Raw genomic sequence first — 23,422 nt, forward strand, 5'->3', positions numbered from 1 at the left:
TTTGTACCACACCCGTGTTTTCCGCATAGCATTATACGGCTCCGGTACCTGGTCTGATAGATCAACCCCTCCCATGTACTTATTATAGTCAAGGACACAGTCTGGCTTGGGGGTTTCTGTACTGGTACCTGGCTTGGGAGTTTCTGTACTGGTACCTCGTACTGGGCAGGGGGTACTACTGTGGCCGTGGATTGTGGTCAATATAAGGACATCCCTCTTGTCCTTATACTTGACACACAACATATTGTTGCTGCATTGGGCCCGGCTCTCACCCCTTCTGAGCAGTTGCCCAAGCAGCGTCTTAGGGAGGCTTCTATGATTTTTTCGGATGGTACCACATGCCACTGTTCCCCTGGAAGCGAGGCACTGAAACAGGGGGACACTGGTATAAAAGTTGTCCAGGTATAGATGGTAACCCTGGTCTAATAGTGGGTGCACTAGTTCCCACACTATTTTCCCTGTTACTCCCAGCACAGTGGGGGCATTCTGGGGGCTCAATTTTGGTGTCCTTCCCCTCATAAATGCGGAATTTATGCGTGTACCCCGATGTACTTTCGTACAGTTTGTACAATTTGACGCCATACCGTGCCCGCTTACTGGGCAAGTACTGGCGGAATTTAACCCTTCCTTTGAAGTGCACCAGGGACTCATCTACTGCAATTTTTTTTTTCTAGGCAAATTTAAAATTAAAATGTTCCACTACTGGCCTGATTATATACAAGCGATCATAATTGGGATGATCACTTGGGGGGCACTCTGCATTATCATTATAGTGCAAAAATTTTTGGATCATCTCAAACCGTGTCCTTGACATCGCCATCCGGAACATAGGAGTGTGATACAAAATATCAGTACTCCAGTACGCCCGGAGGGTCGACTTTTTCACTAAACCCATGGTTAACACAAGACTCCCCAAATTTTTTTATTTCTAGTGCATCCACAGGGGTCCACTTATCAGGTCTTGCGTAGCTGGAGGTGGGATTTTGCTGTATAAAATACTGGGCATGCAAATTCATTTGGGTCACTATGTGGGCAATAAAATCATCGGAAAAAAAAAACATAAAGTCCCTCGCTCTGAGCCCTTCAGTATCAAACTGAATCCCTGGGTTGCCAAAGAAGACAGGGATCTGGGGTCTAAAATTTTAAGGGCTACCCCAACTAACATCAGGTGTATTGGGGTCCACAGCAGTGGTGGTCCTTGGACGCCTTCTTGGGGATACAGGTAGTTCAGATTCAGTATATGAGGATGAAGATGAGGAGGAGCAGAATGCCTGAAAAGTGGCGTCATCCCCACTAGCAGAATCTGAGTCAGAGGCAATAATTGCGTATGCCTCCTGAGCAGTATATCTCCTGCGGGCCATTATAAAACTGTAATATGCACTTCAGATTATTGTACAGGTTCACTGGGATGGGGTGACCAGGGAACGGGGGCAGAAATGCAGAACTACACTACTGATCACACTACAGATCACACACTACACTACAAATCCCAGCTACACTACACTACAGATCACTCACTGCACTACAAATCCCAGCTACACTACAGATCACACTATTGATCACACCTCACTACACTACACTACACTACTGATTACACCTCACTACACTCTCACTACACTGCTTATTACACCTCACTACACTCTCATTACACTACACTACTGATCACACCTCACAGAACTCACTACACTACAGATCGCTATTATATTTTATTTTTCACACAGCCCTATCTCTCTCTACAACCGCCGGAAGCACTGTGAGGCGATTGCAGAGAGAGACTACATTATTAACAGCGCGCTTTCTGCTGCTGAGCTGTGATTGGTCAGTGAGTTCTTCACTGACCAATCACAGCAATCGCTGGCCCGGACGTAGTGATTGTCTGCTAACAATGTTAGCAGACGTCACTACTGTGTCACCGCGATTGTCACCGCAGCGACACTGTAAGTGCAGGACGTAAGTTTACGCCCAGTTGCAGAAAGTATCCCGCTGCCAGGACATAAACTTATGCCCTGGAGCGGGAAGGGGTTAAAATCCCTGCCTGCTGGTAGCTCTGATTGTGATTGGCTGAGTGCTTCAGCCAATCACAAGCAGAACTACCAGCAGGAGGGGATTTTAAATCCCCGGCTGCTGATAGCTGAGATCTACAGAGCCGGGGACAGCGGCAGAAGTCGCCGCTGAGCCCTGACAGCCGTCAATGGCTTTTCAGGGAAGGGCTTCATAAGCCCTTCCCTGAAAAGCCATTTAAAATAGTGTCAAAAATAAAGAAAAATCCATACTCACCTGCCGGGGCTCAGGGGCGGCTTTTGCCGCTGTCCCCGGCTCTGTAGTTCTCAGCTATCAGCAGCCGGGGGTTTAAAATCCCCGCCTGTTGGTAGCTCTAATTCTGATTAGCTGAGCGCTTCAGCTAAGGAGGTGAGTATGTATTATTTTTTTTTTACACTTTTCTTTGTTTTTCAGGGAAGAGCTTATATTTAAAACCCTTCCCTGAAAAACATTTCAGGGGTGCCGTCAGCAGGATACTCCACCACAGCTGTCATGTGTGACAGCTGCGGTAGGGAACCCTTTATTTCCCGCAGGGATTTAGAATTCCTCTGCTGCATCTGTCACAGACGTTGCAGGTGCAGCAGGGAATTCTTTTTCCTTGCGGGGATGCAGGAAACATCTGCCGCACACGGCAAATGTGTTCTGCCGCACACGGCAAATGTGTTCTACATCCCCGCGGGACATGGCAACGACGGAGAGGTAGGTTTTTTTATTTTTTTTACACTAAAATTTTTGTTTTTCAGGGAAAGGCTTATATGTAAAGCCCTTCCCTGAAAAACATTTTAGGGGTGACGGCAGACTATTGTTTTTAATGGAGCCACCGGCAGCAGCCTCGACTCCTTTGAAAACAAGTCAGCCAGCTACCGAGCATCGGTCACCCTAAAAAATGCTCGGGTCTCCCATTGAGTTTAATGGGGTTCGTTACTCGAAACAAGCTCTCGAGCATTACGAAAAGCTCGGCTTGAGTAACGAGCATCAGAGCATTTTGATGCTTGCTCATCTCTATTAAATACCCAACTGATATTGAATCTATAGGTTTGAAAGGAAGCCCTGAAAGTGCTGAAAGAATCCAGTTTAGGAACCAGATATGAGATTCTAGGTCTTAGTCTATCTGCCACCTTTAGAAATCTAGCGACACAATGAGGCTTGCAAGAGAGGCCAAAAGCAATAAAAAAAACGTTTGGGGGTATGTCAAAAGCAAAAGAAAAGTCAAAGATCCTATTGGATGCTTACAAGATGAAAATGGTGAATTAGTTAAAAATGATGTTGAAGGATGAACCTTTAGATTATTATTTCGTATCTTATTCTGACTGCCATTGTGACTGCAATTTTTCCCCCAAAATGAAATAAATTGGCTTCTACCTCATTGGTTTTTTTGCCTTCTCGATCAATATGGGGGGAGGAACCACGCTGAACTGGATGGACATTTGTCTTTTTAAAGCCTAGCATGCTATGTAATAATTATACGGAGATAACAATAAAGATCATCACAGCAACTTTATAAAGTTATACTTGGGGATGGCACAAATATACATTACAATGAATATAACAGTAGTCAATATTTAGTCTGGAAGTCCCAATTAGCTGTACATATACACTACCGTTCAAAAGCTTGGGGTCACATTGACATGTCCTTATTTTTGAAGGAAAAGCACTGTACTTTTCAATGAAGATAACTTTAAACTAGTCCTAACTTTAAACAAATGCACTCTATACATTGCTAATGTGGTAAATGACTATTCTAGCTGCAAATGTCTGTTTTTTTGTGCAATATCTACAAAGGTATATAGAGGCCCATTTCCAGCAACTATCACTCCAGTGTTCTAATGGTACAATGTGTTTGCTCATTGGCTCAGAAGGCTAATTGATGATTAGAAAACCCTTGTGCAATCATGTTCACACATCTGAAAACAGTCTAGCTCGTTACAGAAGCTACAAAACTGACCTTCCTGTGAGCAGATTGAGTTTCTGGAGCATCACATTTGTGGGGTCAATTAAACGCTCAAAATGGCCAGAAAAAGAGAACTTTCATCTGAAACTCGACAGTCTATTCTTGTTCTTAGAAATGAAGGCTATTCCATGCGAGAAATTGCTAAGAAATTGAAGATTTCCTACAACGGTGTGTACTACTCCCTTCAGAGGACAGCACAAACAGGCTCTAACCAGAGTAGAAAAAGAAGTGGGAGGCCGCGTTGCACAACTAAGCAAGAAGATAAGCACATTAGAGTCTCTAGTTTGAGAAACAGACGCCTCACAGGTACCCAACTGGCATCTTCATTAAATAGTACCCGCAAAACACCAGTGTCAACATCTACAGTGAAGAGGCGGCTGCGGGATTTTGGGCTTCAGGGCAGAGTGGCAAAGAAAAAGCCATATCTGAGACTGGCCAATAAAAGAAAAAGATTAAGATGGGCAAAAGAACACAGACATTGGACAGAGGAAGACTGGAAAAAAGTGTTGTGGACGGATGAATCCAAGTTTGAGGTGTTTGGATCACAAAGAAGAACGTTTGTAAGACGCAGAACAAATGAAAAGATGCTGGAAGAATGCCTGACGCCATCTGTTAAGCATGGTGGAGGTAATGTGATGGTCTGGGGTTGCTTTGGTGCTGGTAAGGTGGGAGATTTGTACAGGGTAAAAGGGATTCTGAATAAGGAAGGCTATCACTCCATTTTGCAACGCCATGCCATACCCAGTGGACAGCGCTTGATTGGAACCAATTTCATCCTACAACAGGACAATGACCCTAAACACACCTCCAAATTGTGCAAGAACTATTTACAGCAGAAGCAGGCAGCTGGTATTCTATCGGTAATGGAGTGGCCAGCGCAGTCACCAGATCTGAACCCCATTGAGCTGTTGTGGGAGCAGCTTGACCGTATGGTACGCCAGAAGTGCCCATCCAACCAATCCAACTTGTGGGAGATGCTTCTAGAAGCGTGGGGTGCAATTTCACAAGCTTACCTCAACAAATTAACAGCTAGAATGTCAAAGGTGTGCAATGCTGTAATTGCTGCAAAAGGAGGATTCTTTGACGAAAGCAAAGTTTGATGTAAAAATAATGTTATTTCAAATACAAATCATTATTTCTAACCTTGTCAATGTCTTGACTCTTTTCTATTCATTTCACAACGCATGGTGGTGAATAAGTGTGACTTTTCATGGAAAACACAAAATTGTTTGGGTGACCCCAAACTTTTGAACGGTAGTGTGTATATATATATATATATATATATATATATATATATATATATATTGTGAGGGATTAGTGTTAGGGTAGGTAGCAGCATGGGCATCTGCGGCCAGAGACAGTGACACTGGGCAACAAAGTTCTTTAGCCCAGGCTTTGCCTGGGTTTATTGCAGCATAAAGAAAACAAGACAGGCGTTAACTTCAGGCCGACATAAAATAACACCTGCTCGTCTGAGCACTCACTAAAACAGAGTCCGGCCCTGACTACTCATTTGTCAAAATCAAACGCCTGCGGCACACATCCAGTCCGGTCCTCAGACCTGTGGAGGTCTCACCATACACCTTTCCTTGGTGTGGAGGTTAGGGGGTTCACCCTGTCAACCTCGGGCCTCTCAGCCCTCCACTGAGCCCTCTCTCTGGCTCTCTCAGCCCCTGTGTCTATCCCAGACCTGCAGGCTCAGGCTTTATAGGGCCTGGTACCAGCCTCACCTGGTACATGGGAGTGGCCATCCCACCCTTCACTTTGACCACTCCAGGAAAAGTCAGCCTGGACTATGCAGCTTGGAGCCACTTACACAACTACAACGTGTCAGTAACTTAATGTTACTGACACACAACTGCCGGCTTCCTCCACCGAGCCCAGGCCGCTCGGTGGCACGTATCTGCCCAACTGCTTCCCAAAGCCTCATAGGAGAGCATCCTAGGCTAAATATATCTGCCCTCCAGCACTTTGCCGGTCACTGTCTCTCACTATATATATATATATATATGTGTGTGTGTGTGTGTGTGTGTGTGTGTAGGGAGTCTCATGCACAATGCCTTAGAGTCAGAAGTAAAATGGATCTTGATGCAGGGGCCCCTGTGGCCGCTGGAAGATGCAGGATTCCTCAGAGATAGCAGGACGGCCCGCTGCAGGTCAGTAGATGAGTGAGGATAATGGTAATGACTAGAAGCTTCTTCAGCCGACAATCATCAAATAAGAAGGCAGATGATGATGGCAAGCCTAAATACACTACACTAGGTCTTTAACTCTATCTCCTTGGTGGTGAACCTATGACACGCATGCGGAGGGGGCATGCAAAGCCCTTTCTGTCGGCACTCGAGCCAATAGGCAAAAAATTGTATTCAGCAGCACTCACCATAACCCATAAGGGGGGGTTTCTTCCACACGCAGGGTACTGCACGCCTAACTGGGAATGAATCCTAATCCCACAGGTTAGCAACATAGAAAGAGAAAATAGGCAGCAGAGTCCAAATCTTCAGGTGCAATAAACGACTTGTATTTTCATCAGAACATCACATCATCATAAGACACAGCGACGTTTCGACCGTTACATAGATGGTCTTTGTCAAAGACCATCTATGTAATGGTCGAAACGTCAGTGTGTCTTATGATGATGTGATGTTCTGATGAAAATGCAAGTCGTTTATTGCACCTGAAGATTTGGACTCTGCTGCCTATTTTCTCTTTCTATGGCACTCGAACCAATGGCTTCTTACCATAATAGTGATTACCGGCTGGGGTGCCATGGCTCCCAGGACAGTAATCACTCAGCAGCGCTGATCCCCGATGCACACTCTGCTATCACTGTGTGCATCGGGGATCCTCATCTCCTGACCTCTCCTTCTTGGTTATGCTGGAGGAGAGGAAAAGGGAGGAAGCATTCTGGGCACACACTTCCAACATTATGTGCAACCTCAGCAACGATGAGAAGGGGAGGTACAGTGCTTAGACTACAGGGAGGAGGTAAGTGTATGGCTTGCAGGGGAGGGGCGCTATTACTACTGGGGCCACTGTTAGGTTAATATTATTACTGGGGCCAATATAGGGGACACTATTCGTAATAGTGTTCCCTATATAAGCCCAGTAATAATAGTATTATTACTGATATGACTGTGGGGGTCACCATTACGACTGAGGCCCCTGTAACATAGTAGGTTAGGCTGAATGAAGACAGTGTCCATCTAGTTCAGCCTGTTTCAACCCCCTTGTTGATCCAGATGTAGAAGTCATTATTATTACAAGGGCTGGTGTGGGAGTCACTATTACTACTGGAGCTAATGTGGGGATCACTTTTACTAATGAAGCCACTGTGGGGGTCACTATTACTGCTGAGGCCTCTGTGGGGATCGCTTCTACTACTGAGGCCACTGTGGGGGTCACTATTACTACTAAGACCACTGTGGGGGGTCACTATTACTACTGAGGCCGCTGTGGGGGTTACTATTACTACTAAGACCCCTGTGGGGGTCACTCTTACTACTAAGGCCACTGTAGGGGTCACTATTTACTACTGGGGCCACTGTGAGGGTCACTATTACTAATGAGGCCGCTGTGGGGGTCACTATTACTACTAAGACCCCTGTGGGGGTCACTATTACTACTAAGGCCACTGTAGGGGTCACTATTACTACTGGGGCCACTGTAGGGGTCACTATTACTACTGGGGCCACTGTGAGGGTCACTATTACTACTGGGGCCACTCTGCACATGGAAGCATACCTGAAGCTGACATAAGGTATGTTTTCATGTGGCAAAAATGCTGCAGAGTGTCCGCAGCAAAAATTATCACAGCATTTCGGCATCCAAAACCAGTTAAAATCTGCACCATTTGTCCCTCCCCTCCCCCGTTTTTTGTTTTGTTACTTGTCGTTCTTCCCTTCTTTTACTGTTTCTTTAATTCTGTAGTAAGTCTCTGTTGGGTGGCTACTCTGGTGTGCAGCTAGTATCTTGAAACATTTGCCTTGATGATCTAGTGGACCACTTTTTTGTGAGTCAGTTGCTTCTTGCTTTGAAAGATGTCTAGGATATAATTTTTCATTCCGAACAACCTAGCCTGCACATGTATATTTTGTGGCCACGCGATATAATGCCGTACTTATACTAATATTTGATTTTTTTTTAAAAGTACACACTATTCATATGGATTTTGACTGGAAATCAACAGCATATCCACAGCTGATTTCATACTATGCAGCACCCCCCCCCCCTCATTTCCTCCATAAGGCTTCCCAAAGTTAGCGCTCTTCTGGTTCATAGCAGCCTGGTCAGATGTGTCATTGCTGGTCAGGGGAGGCCAATACAGGCCACTGGGAACCTGAAGCCTTTGGAGAAGGTGAGATGAAGCACCTCACAGTATGAAATCAGCTGCAAGTACGCACCAATGGTAGTCCAGTGCTCCAGCTAGGAACAACCACAGGGCATTGCTCCCTGTCTATTTTGAAGTGGTGCTGTCCTTTTTATGACGACAGCTGTAAAAATCATACGATTTTGATAAGCCCCGCCCCCTGAGGTGTTGGCACTTTGCGATAAATAAATAGGTTTGGAGTTGCCGTTTGGGCACTCGATCTCTAAAAGGTTTGCCATTACTGCTCTATCTAGTCCACCAATGTGACCAGGCAACTACTCCCCCTATGGGCTAGCGATCACCTGATCTGTCGATATCTCTATACTGGATATCAGTCCCTGTCTAATATACTAACTAATACACTAATCACACTGTGGGTAGGATATAACCTCACATGATCGACCAGGACTGCTTAAGACTTAGCGGTTACCAATGGGTCATATTAGTGACCCAAACAGCAGACATAAAAGAACTAATCAACAACAGTAGATGTAGCAGAGTTGGGGTCACTAGCTCTGCACAGAGAACCTGAAAGTGAATGGAAAGTTGCTCTTCTATAGTTACATGCAGTACCAAATAAATATATATATATATATATACACAACTGTTAAGGACCGCTACACGGTCACATAACCTTTCAGGCCTTGGGTTCCAAATTAGTCCGTACTTGGATGCATCCCAGAAACCAAGAACTAGACAGATAGTTATCAGTTTCCTCAGGTACGTAGAGAAAGCCACGGCAGGTAACAGGTGACTCTCTCTGTCAAGAGGCGCACCGTACACTGAGCGTTTATTGACTTGGTATAGTTCTAATACAGGAAAGGAATGCGTCATTAGTCACAACGTTAATCTCATTGGCTTAGACAAACATTAAGAATCATGCATTGTTCAGCAATCAGCGTAGTGAGAATATATCTGTAATGTTCTTCAAATGTCTGTTTCTCCCAGCGTTATCTGGTCCCCCCCTGGTCCTCCCTTGTATTCACTTTGTGATTCAGGTGGCTGTAGCACAGTCAGTTCCTTTGTCCAAATCTCCGAATGGACATGTGGGAGGGCTTCTTCTGATAACAACTGCGTCCAGACTTGGTTCTCATGAAAAAGAACAGAGACAAATCATTACACACTGTACCGTATCTCATGCTCTAAAGGTATTTCTGCTTTGTTTACTGTTTTACTACGCACAAGTTTTATTCGCATCTTATAATGCTCCATTTTGTATCTAGCGGCCATTTTGAGACAGATTCTTCCATATTATGAGCCTGTACCTTCTCACGTGTGTATATATATATATATATATATATATATATGGTACTGATAACTATTATTTATAAGGTCCCAGCTAGTATGAAGCAGATCTCTTGCCTGCAGCAGAATATCTGTCCACCCGCCAGGGGCCGCTCTCAGTTATATTTCAATGTGCTGCAGACTCCTGTGCTGGAGACCAACACTCCCTTTTATATCAACCTCTCAGCTCAATCTCTGGGGTTTTCTTACCAATTGTGGTATAAAAATACTACTGAGGTATCATCCAACTCTTCATATCAACTTGCCGTTCAGGGCTACAGGGGAGTTGGGTGGAACGACTCAATATTGCTAATTCACCCTTCCTCCCTCCCATCTGCCAGACCTCTGATGTACATGTGGCCATAGGAAGTTCTTTGTTCTGATGGCAATAAAGTTAATTAGTGACACAGGGATGCTAAATACCCCCTGCAGGTGTAGGATTGACACCATAGATATTTCTCAAAGACATTCTGGCTGCAAGACTCCTAACAGTAAGAAAAACCCTAATAAGGATCATTGATTGTGCAAAGGTCCCAGCCCAATGTGAATTATATTTTCGGAATCGGGCGGATCACAAAATCATAACCGGAATTATGCCAGGCATATATTTACCCGTTCGGAGGATCTCCGGCAGAGATATGGCTGAAATGGGGAAATATGGTTTACTCATAAGTGCAACACATACACCCTTCACTTCTCTGAACGACATCAGAGAGGGCGGCGGGAGGAGGTTCAGAAAGACATTCTCAGATTTCGGAGATACACTAAGGTGTAAGGCTTTCCCTTCTGCTTCAGCGACTCCGCATGAAAAGAACATTCTGGCAAATACCCCAAATCTGGAACCTTTCGCTATTTTCTCCATGTTTTATTTTACAATACTACATGTTGTGTATGCTGGTAAACCTTATCTCCATTGTAACATCTTTTCTGGATATTCCTGTACATAGAGATATTTAGCATTGCTAGTTTTTTTTAGAATAAATCTGCAATTTGTTAGCCAAGCCTTGTCCGTTATAAACCAAACCATAACTCTGTAGGTTGTGTTCACAATTCGTAGTCCGGGTTCCAGCTTACTGGTGACATTGTAAAGCTGGTGATTGCAGCGAGCGTGTGTGGGTATGGTAGAGCACAGCAGCCGTTTGACCAGATCAGGTGGTGATTTCAGCTTTTGTTTTGCATGCGTGCAGCAGCTTGGGAAAGCTGGGTACAAATCAGCCTGCTCTCTAATCCCGCTATAGTGATCGATTGAGCCTCTGCAGTGACTGGTAGCTGCGGGTGTGCTTGGATCAGTCGATCTGTGACACTAATATCCAGGGGCTCAGGGCTGAAACAAATCGTGCACACCAGGGGTGGTGTTAGGCAGGTACATTATCACTAGAGATGAGCGAGCATGCTTGTATAAAGCAGTTACTCGAGCGAGCATCACTCTTCTTGAGTAACTGCTTACTGGTCCAAACAGGCTCAGGGGGACGGCGGGTGTTAGCAGGGGGTAGAGAGAGAGAGATCTCTCTCACTCCTCCCCCCCCTCTATCCCCTGCCGCCCCCAGCTCACTCCCGTCGCACCCCTGAGCCTGCTCAGACCAATAAGCAGTTACTCAAGAAGAGCGGGGCTCACTCGAGTAACTGCTTTATCCGGGCATGCTGGCGCCTCTCTAATTATAACACAATTCTGAACTTGAAAAACAACAGTTGCCCTAGACCATGTAGCAGAGCTGTGTATATAATGTGTACGGTGTAGCAGAGCTGTGTATATAATGTGTACGGTGTAGCAGAGCTGTGTATATAATGTGTACGGTGTAGCAGAGCTGTGTATATAATGTGTACGGTGTAGCAGAGCTGTGTATATAATGTGTACGGTGTAGTAGAGCTGTGTATATAATGTGTACGGTGTAGTAGAGCTGTGTATATAATGTGTACAGTGTAGTAGAGCTGTGTATATAATGTGTACGGTGTAGCAGAGCTGTGTATATAATGTGTACGGTGTAGTAGAGCTGTGTATATAATGTGTACGGTGTAGCAGAGCTGTGTATATAATGTGTACGGTGTAGTAGAGCTGGGTATATAATGTGTACGGTGTAGCAGAGCTGTGTATAAAGTGTGTACGGTGTAGCAGAGCTGTGTATGTAATGTGTACGGTGTAGTAGAGCTGTGTATATAATGTGTACAGTGTAGCAGAGCTGTGTATATAATGTGTACGGTGTAGTAGAGCTGTGTATGTAATGTGTACGGTGTAGCAGAGCTGTGTATATAATGTGTACGGTGTAGTAAAGCTGTGTATATAATGTGTACGGTGTAGCAGAGCTGTGTATATAATGTGTACGGTGTAGTAGAGCTGTGTATATAATGTGTACGGTGTAGCAGAGCTGTGTATATAATGTGTACGGTGTAGTAGAGCTGGGTATATAATGTGTACGGTGTAGCAGAGCTGTGTATAAAGTGTGTACGGTGTAGCAGAGCTGTGTATGTAATGTGTACGGTGTAGTAGAGCTGTGTATATAATGTGTACAGTGTAGTAGAGCTGTGTATATAATGTGTACAGTGTAGCAGAGCTGTGTATATAATGTGTACGGTGTAGTAGAGCTGTGTATGTAATGTGTACGGTGTAGCAGAGCTGTGTATGTAATGTGTACGGTGTAGCAGAGCTGTGTATATAATGTGTACGGTGTAGTAAAGCTGTGTATATAATGTGTACGGTGTAGCAGAGCTGTGTATATAATGTGTACGGTGTAGTAGAGCTGTGTATATAATGTGTACGGTGTAGTAGAGCTGTGTATATAATGTGTACGGTGTAGTAGAGCTGTGTATGTAATGTGTACGGTGTAGCAGAGCTGTGTATATAATGTGTACGGTGTAGTAAAGCTGTGTATATAATGTGTACGGTGTAGCAGAGCTGTGTATATAATGTGTACGGTGTAGTAAAGCTGTGTATATAATGTGTACGGTGTAGCAGAGCTGTGTATATAATGTGTACGGTGTAGTAGAGCTGTGTATATAATGTGTACGGTGTAGTAGAGCTGTGTATATAATGTGTACGGTGTAGTAGAGCTGTGTATGTAATGTGTACGGTGTAGCAGAGCTGTGTATATAATGTGTACGGTGTAGTAAAGCTGTGTATATAATGTGTACGGTGTAGCAGAGCTGTGTATATAATGTGTACGGTGTAGTAGAGCTGTGTATATAATGTGTACGGTGTAGCAGAGCCGTGTATATAATGTGTACGGTGTAGTAGAGCTGTGTATATAATGTGTACGATGTAGTAGAGCTGTGTATATAATGTGTACGGTGTAGCAGAGCTGTGTATATAATGTGTACGGTGTAGCAGAGCTGTGTATATAATGTGTACGGTGTAGCAGAGCTGTGTATATAATGTGTACGGTGTAGCAGAGCTGTGTATATAATGTGTACGGTGTAGCAGAGCTGTGTATATAATGTGTACGGTGTAGTAGAGCTGTGTATATAATGTGTACGGTGCAGCAGAACTGTGTATATAATGTGTACAGTGTAGTAGAGCTGTGTATATAATGTGTACGGTGTAGTAGAGCTGTGTATATAATGTATGCTGTGTATATAATGTGTACGGTGTAGTAGAGCTGTGTATATAATGTGTACGGTGTAGTAGAGCTGTGTATATAATGTGTACGGTGTAGCAGAGCTGTGTATAAAATGTGTACGGTGTAGTAGAGCTGTGTATGTAATGTGTACGGTGTAGCAGAGCTGTGTATGTAATGTGTACGGTGTAGCAGAGCTGTGTATGTAATGTGTACGGTGTAGCAGAGCTGTGTATATAATGTGTACGGTGCAGCAGAACTGTGTATATAATGTGTACGGTGTAGTAGAGCTGTGTATATAATGTGTACGGTGTAGCAGAGCTGTGTATGTAATGTGTACGGTGTAGTAGAGCTGTGTATATAATGTGTACGGTGTAGCAGAGCTGTGTATATAATGTGTACGGTGTAGCAGAGCTGTGTATTTAATGTGTACGGTGTAGCAAAGCTGTGTACGGTGTAGCAGAGCTGTGTATGTAATGTGTACGGTGTAGCAGAGCTGTGTATGTAATGTGTACGGTGTAGCAAAGCTGTGTATGTAATGTGTACGGAGTAGCAGAGCTGTGTATGTAATGTGTACGGTGTAGCAGAGCTGTGTATGTAATGTGTACGGTGTAGCAGAGCTGTGTATGTAATGTGTACGGAGTAGCAGAGCTGTGTATGTAATGTGTACGGAGTAGCAGAGCTGTGTATGTAATGTGTACGGAGTAGCAGAGCTGTGTATGTAATGTGTACGGAGTAGCAGAGCTGTGTATGTAATGTGTACGGAGTAGCAGAGCTGTGTATGTAATGTGTACGGTGTAGCAGAGCTGTGTGTGTAATGTGTAGTCCGGTAAGTTGTATACAGCAGGTCGCAGAGGGTTTTCCCCTCATGAAGGGTCACTTCTCTGTTAGTAACTCATAAAGCTCTCAGCAGAGTCCTGTGTACATTGATCACACCGTGGTCATGTGACCCATGACTCCTCCCACACACGTGACTGATCACATGACAGTGACATCATCACAGGTCCTGGAAGCTGCTGTGGGCTCTGCAGGTGGAGGTCTGTGTGTCCCTCACGGTAGGTCATTATTAACCCTTCACTCCCTGTGTGAGATAAGCTCCCATAGGCACCACATAATTGCAGGGTGACCAATAGGGTGACAGATGGAGCCTCTCCCTCTTTTATCTGCCACGGTCCATATAGCGCAGCATCCAAAGTGTTAAATGACTGGGATCTGAGTTCTTGCTGATCTCGGCCATTAGTACGGGGGTCATCTGTACAATACAGCTTCCAGCCAGAAGGGACGGTGCGGGAATAGTTCCTGGGAGCGACCATTACTACACGGAACAACATGGCGGCTTACAGGAGCTATATAGCTTCCCGGGGCCAACTATTACAGCGCCGGGGGGAACGGGACATACTATTATGGGGCAGGGTGGAGCGGGACATACTATTATGGCGCAGGGTGGAGCTGGACATACTATTATGGGGCAGGGTGGAGGGGTACATACTATTATGGGGCAGGGAGGAGGGGTACATACTATTATGGTGCAGGGTGGAGGGGTACATACTATTATGGGGCAGGGTGGAGGGGTACATACTATTATGGGGCAGGGTGGAGTGGTACATACTATTATGGGGCAGGGTGGAGTGGTACATACTATTATGGGGCAGGGTGGAGGGGTACATACTATTATGGGGCAGGGTGGAGGGGTACATACTATTATGGGGCAGGGTGGAGCGGTACATACTATTATGGTGCAGGGTGGAGCGGGACATACTATTATGGTGCAGGGTGGAGCGCTACATACTATTATGGGGCAGGGTGGAGCAGTACATACTATTATGGTGCAGGGTGGAGCGGTACATACTATTATGGGGCAGGGTGGAGGGGTGCATACTATTATGGTGCAGGGTGGAGCGATACATACTATTATGGTGCAGGGTGGAGCGGTACATACTATTATGGTGCAGGGTGGAGTAGTACATACTATTATGGGGCAGGGTGGAGCGGTACATACTATTATGGGGCAGGGTGGAGCGATACATACTATTATGGTGCAGGGTGGAGTAGTACATACTATTATGGGGCAGGGTGGAGCGGTACATACTATTATGGGGCAGGGTGGAGCGATACATACTATTATGGTGCAGGGTGGAGCGGTACATACTATTATGGGGCAGGGTGGAGCGATACATACTATTATGGTGCAGGGTGGAGCGGTACATACTATTATGGGGCAGGGTGGAGCGATACATACTATTATGGTGCAGGGTGGAGTAGTACATACTATTATGGGGCAGGGTGGAGGGGTACATATTATGGGGCAGGGTGGAGCGGTACATACTATTATGGGGCAGGGTGGAGCGGTACATACTATTATGGGGCAGGGTGGAGCGGTACATACTATTATGGGGCAGGGTGGAGCGGTACATACTATTATGGGGCAGGGTGGAGTGGTACATACTATTATGGTGCAGGGTGGAGCCGTACATACTATTATGGGGCAGGGTGGAGCCGTACATACTATTATGGGGCAGGGTGGAGCGGTACATACTATTATGGGGCAGGGTGGAGTAGTACATACTATTATGGGGCAGGGTGGAGGGGTACATATTATGGGGCAGGGTGGAGCGGTACATACTATTATGGGGCAGGGTGGAGCGGTACATACTATTATGGGGCAGGGTGGAGCGGTACATACTATTATGGGGCAGGGTGGAGCGGTACATACTATTATGGGGCAGGGTGGAGTAGTACATACTATTATGGTGCAGGGTGGAGCCGTACATACTATTATGGGGCAGGGTGGAGCGGTACATACTATTATGGGGCAGGGTGGAGGGGTACATACTATTATGGGGCAGGGTGGAGGGGTACATACTATTATGGGGCAGGGTGGAGCGGTACATACTATTATGGTGCAGGGTGGAGCGGGACATACTATTATGGTGGAGGTGGAGCGGTACATACTATTATGGGGCTGGGTGGAGCGGTACATACTATTATGGGGCAGGGTGGAGGGGTACATACTATTATGGTGCAGGGTGGAGCGCTACATACTATTATGGGGCAGGGTGGAGCAGTACATACTATTATGGTGCAGGGTGGAGCGGTACATACTATTATGGGGCAGGGTGGAGGGGTGCATACTATTATGGTGCAGGGTGGAGCGATACATACTATTATGGTGCAGGGTGGAGCGGTACATACTATTATGGTGCAGGGTGGAGTAGTACATACTATTATGGGGCAGGGTGGAGCGGTACATACTATTATGGGGCAGGGTGGAGCGATACATACTATTATGGTGCAGGGTGGAGTAGTACATACTATTATGGGGCAGGGTGGAGCGGTACATACTATTATGGGGCAGGGTGGAGTAGTACATACTATTATGGGGCAGGGTGGAGCGGTACATACTATTATGGGGCAGGGTGGAGCGATACATACTATTATGGGGCAGGGTGGAGCGATACATACTATTATGGTGCAGGGTGGAGCGGTACATACTATTATGGGGCAGGGTGGAGCGGTACATACTATTATGGGGCAGGGTGGAGCGGTACATACTATTATGGGGCAGGGTGGAGCGGTACATACTATTATGGGGCAGGGTGGAGCGGTACATACTATTATGGGGCAGGGTGGAGCGGTACATACTATTATGGGGCAGGGTGGAGCGGTACATACTATTATGGGGCAGGGTGGAGCGGTACATACTATTATGGGGCAGGGTGGAGCGGTACATACTATTATGGGGCAGGGTGGAGCGGTACATACTATTATGGGGCAGGGTGGAGCGGTACATACTATTATGGGGCAGGGTGGAGCGGTACATACTATTATGGGGCAGGGTGGAGCGGTACATACTATTATGGGGCAGGGTGGAGGGGTACATACTATTATGGGGCAGGGTGGAGCGGTACATACTATTATGGGGCAGGGTGGAGCGCTACATACTATTATGGGGCAGGGTGGAGCGCTACATACTATTATGGGGCAGGGTGGAGGGGTACATACTATTATGGGGCAGGGTGGAGCGGTACATACTATTATGGGGCAGGGTGGAGCGGTACATACTATTATGGTGCCGGGTGGAGCGGTACATACTATTATGGGGCAGGGTGGAGGGGTACATACTATTATGGGGCAGGGTGGAGCGGTACATACTATTATGGGGCAGGGAGGAGGGGTACATACTATTATGGGGCAGGGTGGAGGGGTACATACTATTATGGGGCAGGGTGGAGCGGTACATACTATTATGGGGCAGGGAGGAGGGGTACATACTATTATGGGGCAGGGTGGAGGGGTACATACTATTATGGGGCAGGGTGGAGCGGTACATACTATTATGGGGCAGGATGGAGCGCTACATACTATTATGGGGCAGGGTGGAGGGGTACATACTATTATGGGGCAGGGTGGAGCGGTACATACTATTATGGGGCAGGGTGGAGCGGTACATACTATTATGGGGCAGGGTGGAGCGATACATACTATTATGGTGCAGGGTGGAGTAGTACATACTATTATGGGGCAGGGTGGAGCTGTACATACTATTATGGGGCAGGGTGGAGCGGTACATACTATTATGGGGCAGGGTGGAGCGATACATACTATTATGGTGCAGGGTGGAGCAGTACATACTATTATGGGGCAGGGTGGAGTAGTACATACTATTATGGGGCAGGGTGGAGCGATACATACTATTATGGGGCAGGGTGGAGCGATACATACTATTATGGTGCAGGGTGGAGCGCTACGTACTATTATGGTGCAGGGTGGAGCCGTACATACTATTATGGTGCAGGGTGGAGGGGTACATACTATTATGGGGCAGGGTGGAGGGGTACATACTATTATGGGGCTGGGTGGAGCGGTACATGCTATTATGGGGCTGGGTGGAGCGGTACATACTATTATGGGGCTGGGTGGAGCGGTACATACTATTATGGGGCTGGGTGGAGCGGTACATGCTATTATGGGGCTGGGTGGAGCGGTACATGCTATTATGGGGCTGGGTGGAGCGGTACATACTATTATGGGGCAGGGTGGAGCGGTACATACTATTATGGGGCAGGGTGGAGGGGTACATACTATTATGGGGCAGGGTGGAGGGGTACATACTATTATTGGGCAGGGTGGAGCGGTACATACTATTATGGGGCAGGGTGGAGCGGGACATACTATTATGGGGCAGGGTGGAGGGGTACATACTATTATGGGGCAGGGTAGAGCGGTACATACTATTATGGGGCAGGCGGGAGCGGTACATACTATTATGGGGCAGGATGGAGCGGTACTTACTATTATGGGGCAGGGTGGAGCGGTGCATACTATTATGGGGCAGGGTGGAGGGGTACATACTATTATGGGGCAGGGTGGAGGGGTACATACTATTATGGGGCAGGATGGCTAACGTCTCAGTTTTCCCTTATCTTGAGGTTTTGATTTCCCATTCTCACATTGGCTCTTCTGCTTCTTTTTCAGGTTTTTTCAATATATGAACATCTTTAGATATCTTCTATAAAAAAGAATTTTCCTGATTCACTCATCAAGGATGAAAGAAGACACAAACATGATGGCCGAGAGTGTATTAATTCTCACCCGGGAAATAATCTTCCAGCTTACTGGAGAGGTGAGAGATTCTGCAATATCACATTACTTCATTCTTATCTATGGTAATAACAGAGGATGTCACTGGAGAGGTGAGAGATTCTGATGATGTCACATTACATCATTCTTATCTATGGTAATAACAGATGATGTCACTCTAGAGGTGATGGACTCTGGAAATGTCTGCAGTGATATTTATTACTGTCTCCCCATAAACAGGATTACACAGTAGTGAAGAAGACCTCTAGTGATGACTGTCGGACCCCTGTGTATGATGGATGGGGGAGAACCCCGAGTCCAATCATGGGGCCCCCACCTCACCCCCTGATACATGAGGACATCAATGTACAGAAGATTCTAGAACTCACCAACAAAATGATTGAGCTGCTGACTGGAGAGGTGACGCTGCAGGGAATGCTGGGACATTATACAGTAACAGCACTGGAGGCTTCTGGGTGATGACTGTATATTGTATTGTCAGGTTCCTATAAGGTGTCAGGATGTCGCTGTCTATTTCTCCTTGGAGGAGTGGGAGTATTTAGAAGGACACAAGGATCTGTACAAGGAGGCCATGATGGAGACCCACCAGCCGCTCCCATCACCAGGTAATAGACAGGACTAAATACACGGGGACTTTATTATCTGTATGTAAAGAATGACTTCAGTGTCCGTCTGTGTTTCCTCCAGTTCCATCCAGTAAGAGAAGCCCACCAGAGAGATGTCCCCGTCCTCTTCTTCCACAGGACCATCAGGTAGATGGAGATGTCCCTCTGATCTGTAGAAGGCTGTGAAGCTCTTGTCTTCAGTCTTATTAGATGTCACATGACTTCTCCAACCGTCTGCTGACTTTTACAATATTTGTCTCACAGCTTTTGTATCAGGATGAAGATCTGACTAATATTGATGATACAGTAACAATTGTGACAGTCAAACAGGAGTTTGAAGAGGAGATTCCTACAGGTAATCGCCCAGGTGAGTAGTAACCACTAAATACCGTTGTCTAGCGTTGAAATAAACCATTGCTGTCGTGTACACGTCCCCACAGAGGGTTCAACGCCGCCGTAAAGCTTATGCAGCTTACATAATACAGCGACAAGCCACGATGTCACCGCAGCCACCATCTGAAGTTCGAAAAACACATGCAGCTCTAATGCAAAAGCAATGTAACAGAGTTGTGTGTGTGACATGCATGTAACAGAGCTGTGTGTGTGTGATATGTCATGCGAAAATGACATCTGACAGAAAAAAGAGAAAGGATCACATGATCTCAGGGTACCCATAGTACCTTGCAAACAGCTCTCCCAGCCAATCAGGAGGCAATATAGGGCTGAGGTCAGAGCCACTAGAAAAAGGATCATCCAAATTGAATGAAAAGCTTGGTTGTTTGGAGAAACCGTGTCTTGATTCATTCAAATAACGTACCATAAAAGACAGGACTTCAGAAAGACCGTGTATCAAACCCACACGGGTTCTTGATCACCTTAATAGACACGCCATACACTTCCTTCTTAAATAAAAATTTACATAAATTAAAAACAATGAACACCTGATAGTTAACCCTTGGAGCGCTTCCTAACTATATCAATAGGAAAAAAAACCTTATAATAGCATTAATGGGGGTTTAAAGCTTGTTATCATTCTAATGCAGAAATGTGATATATAACACCATATGAAGAAGAATATATTTTACTATACTTATCAATACACATTTAATATTATGCACATAAATACAAACACATTAGTTTCTTCAGTTTAGTTTATGCTTATACTATTATTGATATTGACACTAAATATTTTAATTTATTTATATTAATTCAGTTCATATGGTTGGCATCAATTTAATACTACAGCGAGCCTAGATAGTATATTGTGAGCACTGCAGTCTGATTTCCTTATTTAATAGGCAACTACAGAAGTGAATGTGTGCTGAAGACAGTAGAATTACATAAACTAGTGTGGAATAATCAAATTATTAGAGATTAGCGAGCATGCTCGTCCGAATCGGGTAAGCTCTGCCTTGGTTGTAGCTCCCCTGCACTATATCTCCCTTGCATCTCACTAGCAGAGGCAGGTTACAGCCTACCAACACAGCACCATGTCTGACTCCAAAACCCAAGAGTCTGGACTGGGACCAGCCAGGGCAACGCTCTACGCTAGCTCTTTCTGTAATACAAAATTTGCATGCGGACAGGTTGAGCCATGTTGTGATCACTGTATTCTTCCAAGGCAGGCGCCCGTACAACCTAATACAGACTCCCCGCCCATCCAGCCCTCACTCTTGGCCGAACAAGAGTGGGCCCGCTCCCTGGCGCAAGCAGTTTCAAACTTTACCCTCACTTCCAGTGCTATTTTGGACAGGCTGGACTGAGTGTCTGTCCCTGCCCCAGATGTGTCCGGTGGAGATGACACTGTCAGGAGAGATCCCTCTTGCGCTAGGCCGCGGAAGCGTGTTAGACGATCCAGCTCACGGGACTCCTCCAGGTCTCCTAGCTGCCTAGCCTCTCAGATATGGTCGACAGCCTGATAGTAGCGGTGAGGGACACCTTTCAGCTGCCTAAACAGCCACCCTCCACACCTACGCCGTGCCTTTCCTTCCGGCCGCCTAGACTGTCCCCAAGGACTTTTCTGCCACATGACGATTTTGAGGAGGTTTTAGCCAAAGAATGGAAGTTTTCGGACAGGCGTTTTGTCAAACTGAAACGCCTGGATGTTTTGTATCCCTTTCCGGAGCAGCTGGTTAAAAAATGGACATCACCGCTGCCTGGCGATCCACCGGTTTCTCGCTTGGTGAAACTCACAACTCTCCCTATGGTGGATGCCTCATCCCTACGGGATACTCGCGATAGGAAGATAGACTGGTGAGCAGGGACACCACTGATTGAGCATAACAGCTGCGCAGAGGCATTCTAGCGGGTGCATCCATGAAAGAACTGGTGGAGATCACGCACCAGATAAGGCAGGCAGGAAGATTAATCTGCAAAGCTTCCTTGGATGCTGCTAGACTCATGGCTTGGGCTTCTGCTGCGTCCGTAGCCACACATCGAACCTTGTGGTTGAAGTCTTGGGACGCGGATGCATCATCCAAGGGTTCTCTAACTAACATTCCCTTTGTAGGCCTGTGGCTCTTTGGAGCCAGGTTGGACAAGATTATTTCGGAAGCCACGGGGGAAAAGAGTTCGCACCTGCTCCAGAACCGCTGTAGACAACAGACGGCCCCGCGACTAACCAGTTTCCAATTTCGATCTTTTTGTCGGAATAGTCCCCGCAGATCGGAGAATAAGAGGAACACCCAGGAGCAGGACCAGAAGAGAAAACCGTCATTCAAGACTAGGACGGCGTGGCGCACAAGGGCTCAGCCCGCCAAGATCACTCGCACTAAGTCGTCCGCATGAAGGCCAGCCCCCACCCACTGCGACCAGGGTGGGAGGACGACTTTACTGATTCAGCAGGGTTTGCCTGGCACAGGGCTCTGACGCCTGGGTACGGGAAGTTATTTCAGAGGGCTACGTGATAGAGTTCACAAACCATCCACCCGACCGTTTCTTTAGCTCCAGGATACCAAGATCGTCAGAAAAAGCCACAGCACTTTTACAAGCAGTCCACAAGCTAGTGGCTCAAGGAGTTATAGTGCAGGTTCCTTCTTCGCAGCGGTTCACGGGTTTTTATTCAAACCTATTCATTGTCCCGAAGAAGGACGGATCCGTTAGGCCGTTCCTGGACCTGAAGAGGCTGAAACACTACGTGAAGGTGCGTCGACTTCGCATGGAATCAATACGGGCAGTAATCGCGTCAATGGAATCGGGGAAGTTCTTGTCGTCAATCGACATCAAGGATGCGTACCTTCACATCCCCATCCATCCGGCACACCAGAGATTCCTTCGTTTCACGGTTCAAGCCGAACACTTTCAATTTACACCTCTGCCATTCGGCCTGGCGACAGCTCCCAGGCTTTTTACAAAGATTGTGGCAGCAGTGATGTCCCTCCTCCATTCCAGGGCAATAGTCGCAAATCCATATCTGGATGACATGATGGAGGCCCTGACGGGGCAGGCCAACATAGAGAGTCTTCACATTACGATGGACGCACTAACCAGGTTCGGCTGGATCATCAACCGACAGAAGTCATCGCTCTCACCATCGCAGAGCATGAAATTCATAGGGCTTTGCTTCAACACGGCCCAGAATCAGGTATTGCTTCTAGCAACAAAACAACTTCTCCAGAAGCACGTTCGCTCCTTGCGCACACATCGCTCAGTGACTATCCGCCACTGTATGAGGGTACTGGGACTGATGGTATCGGCTTTCAAGGCAGTCCCATTCGCTCAGTTCCACTCCCGACCCCTTCGACGGGCTATCTTGTCGAGACAGGGCACTGTAGAAACGGCACTCCCTACATTGGTGTCTGGACTCACCCCAGATATATCGCAGCCGATCTTTTCTACCCCTCCAGTGGCAGATTCTTATCACAGATGCCAGCCTCTCCGGCTGGGAGGGTACCCTACGGAACCTGGTGGCCCAGGGAACCTGGACCAGTCGGGAAGTCTTACTATCAATCAACGTACTGGAACTTCAGGCCATATTCCGGTCACTGCAACACTTCTCTCTCCATCTGATGGGTCACCCAGTCTG

General features: G+C 46.4%; 1 pseudogene; it reads left to right on the top strand.

Annotated features, from left to right (window-relative positions):
• The window catches only part of LOC136628741 (zinc finger protein 850-like), a 79,587-nt pseudogene that overhangs the window by 34,538 nt on the left and 21,627 nt on the right, over positions 1–23,422 (top strand).

This window comes from Eleutherodactylus coqui, chromosome 5 (assembly GCF_035609145.1).
Source record: "Eleutherodactylus coqui strain aEleCoq1 chromosome 5, aEleCoq1.hap1, whole genome shotgun sequence".
NCBI lineage: Eukaryota > Metazoa > Chordata > Amphibia > Anura > Eleutherodactylidae > Eleutherodactylus > Eleutherodactylus coqui.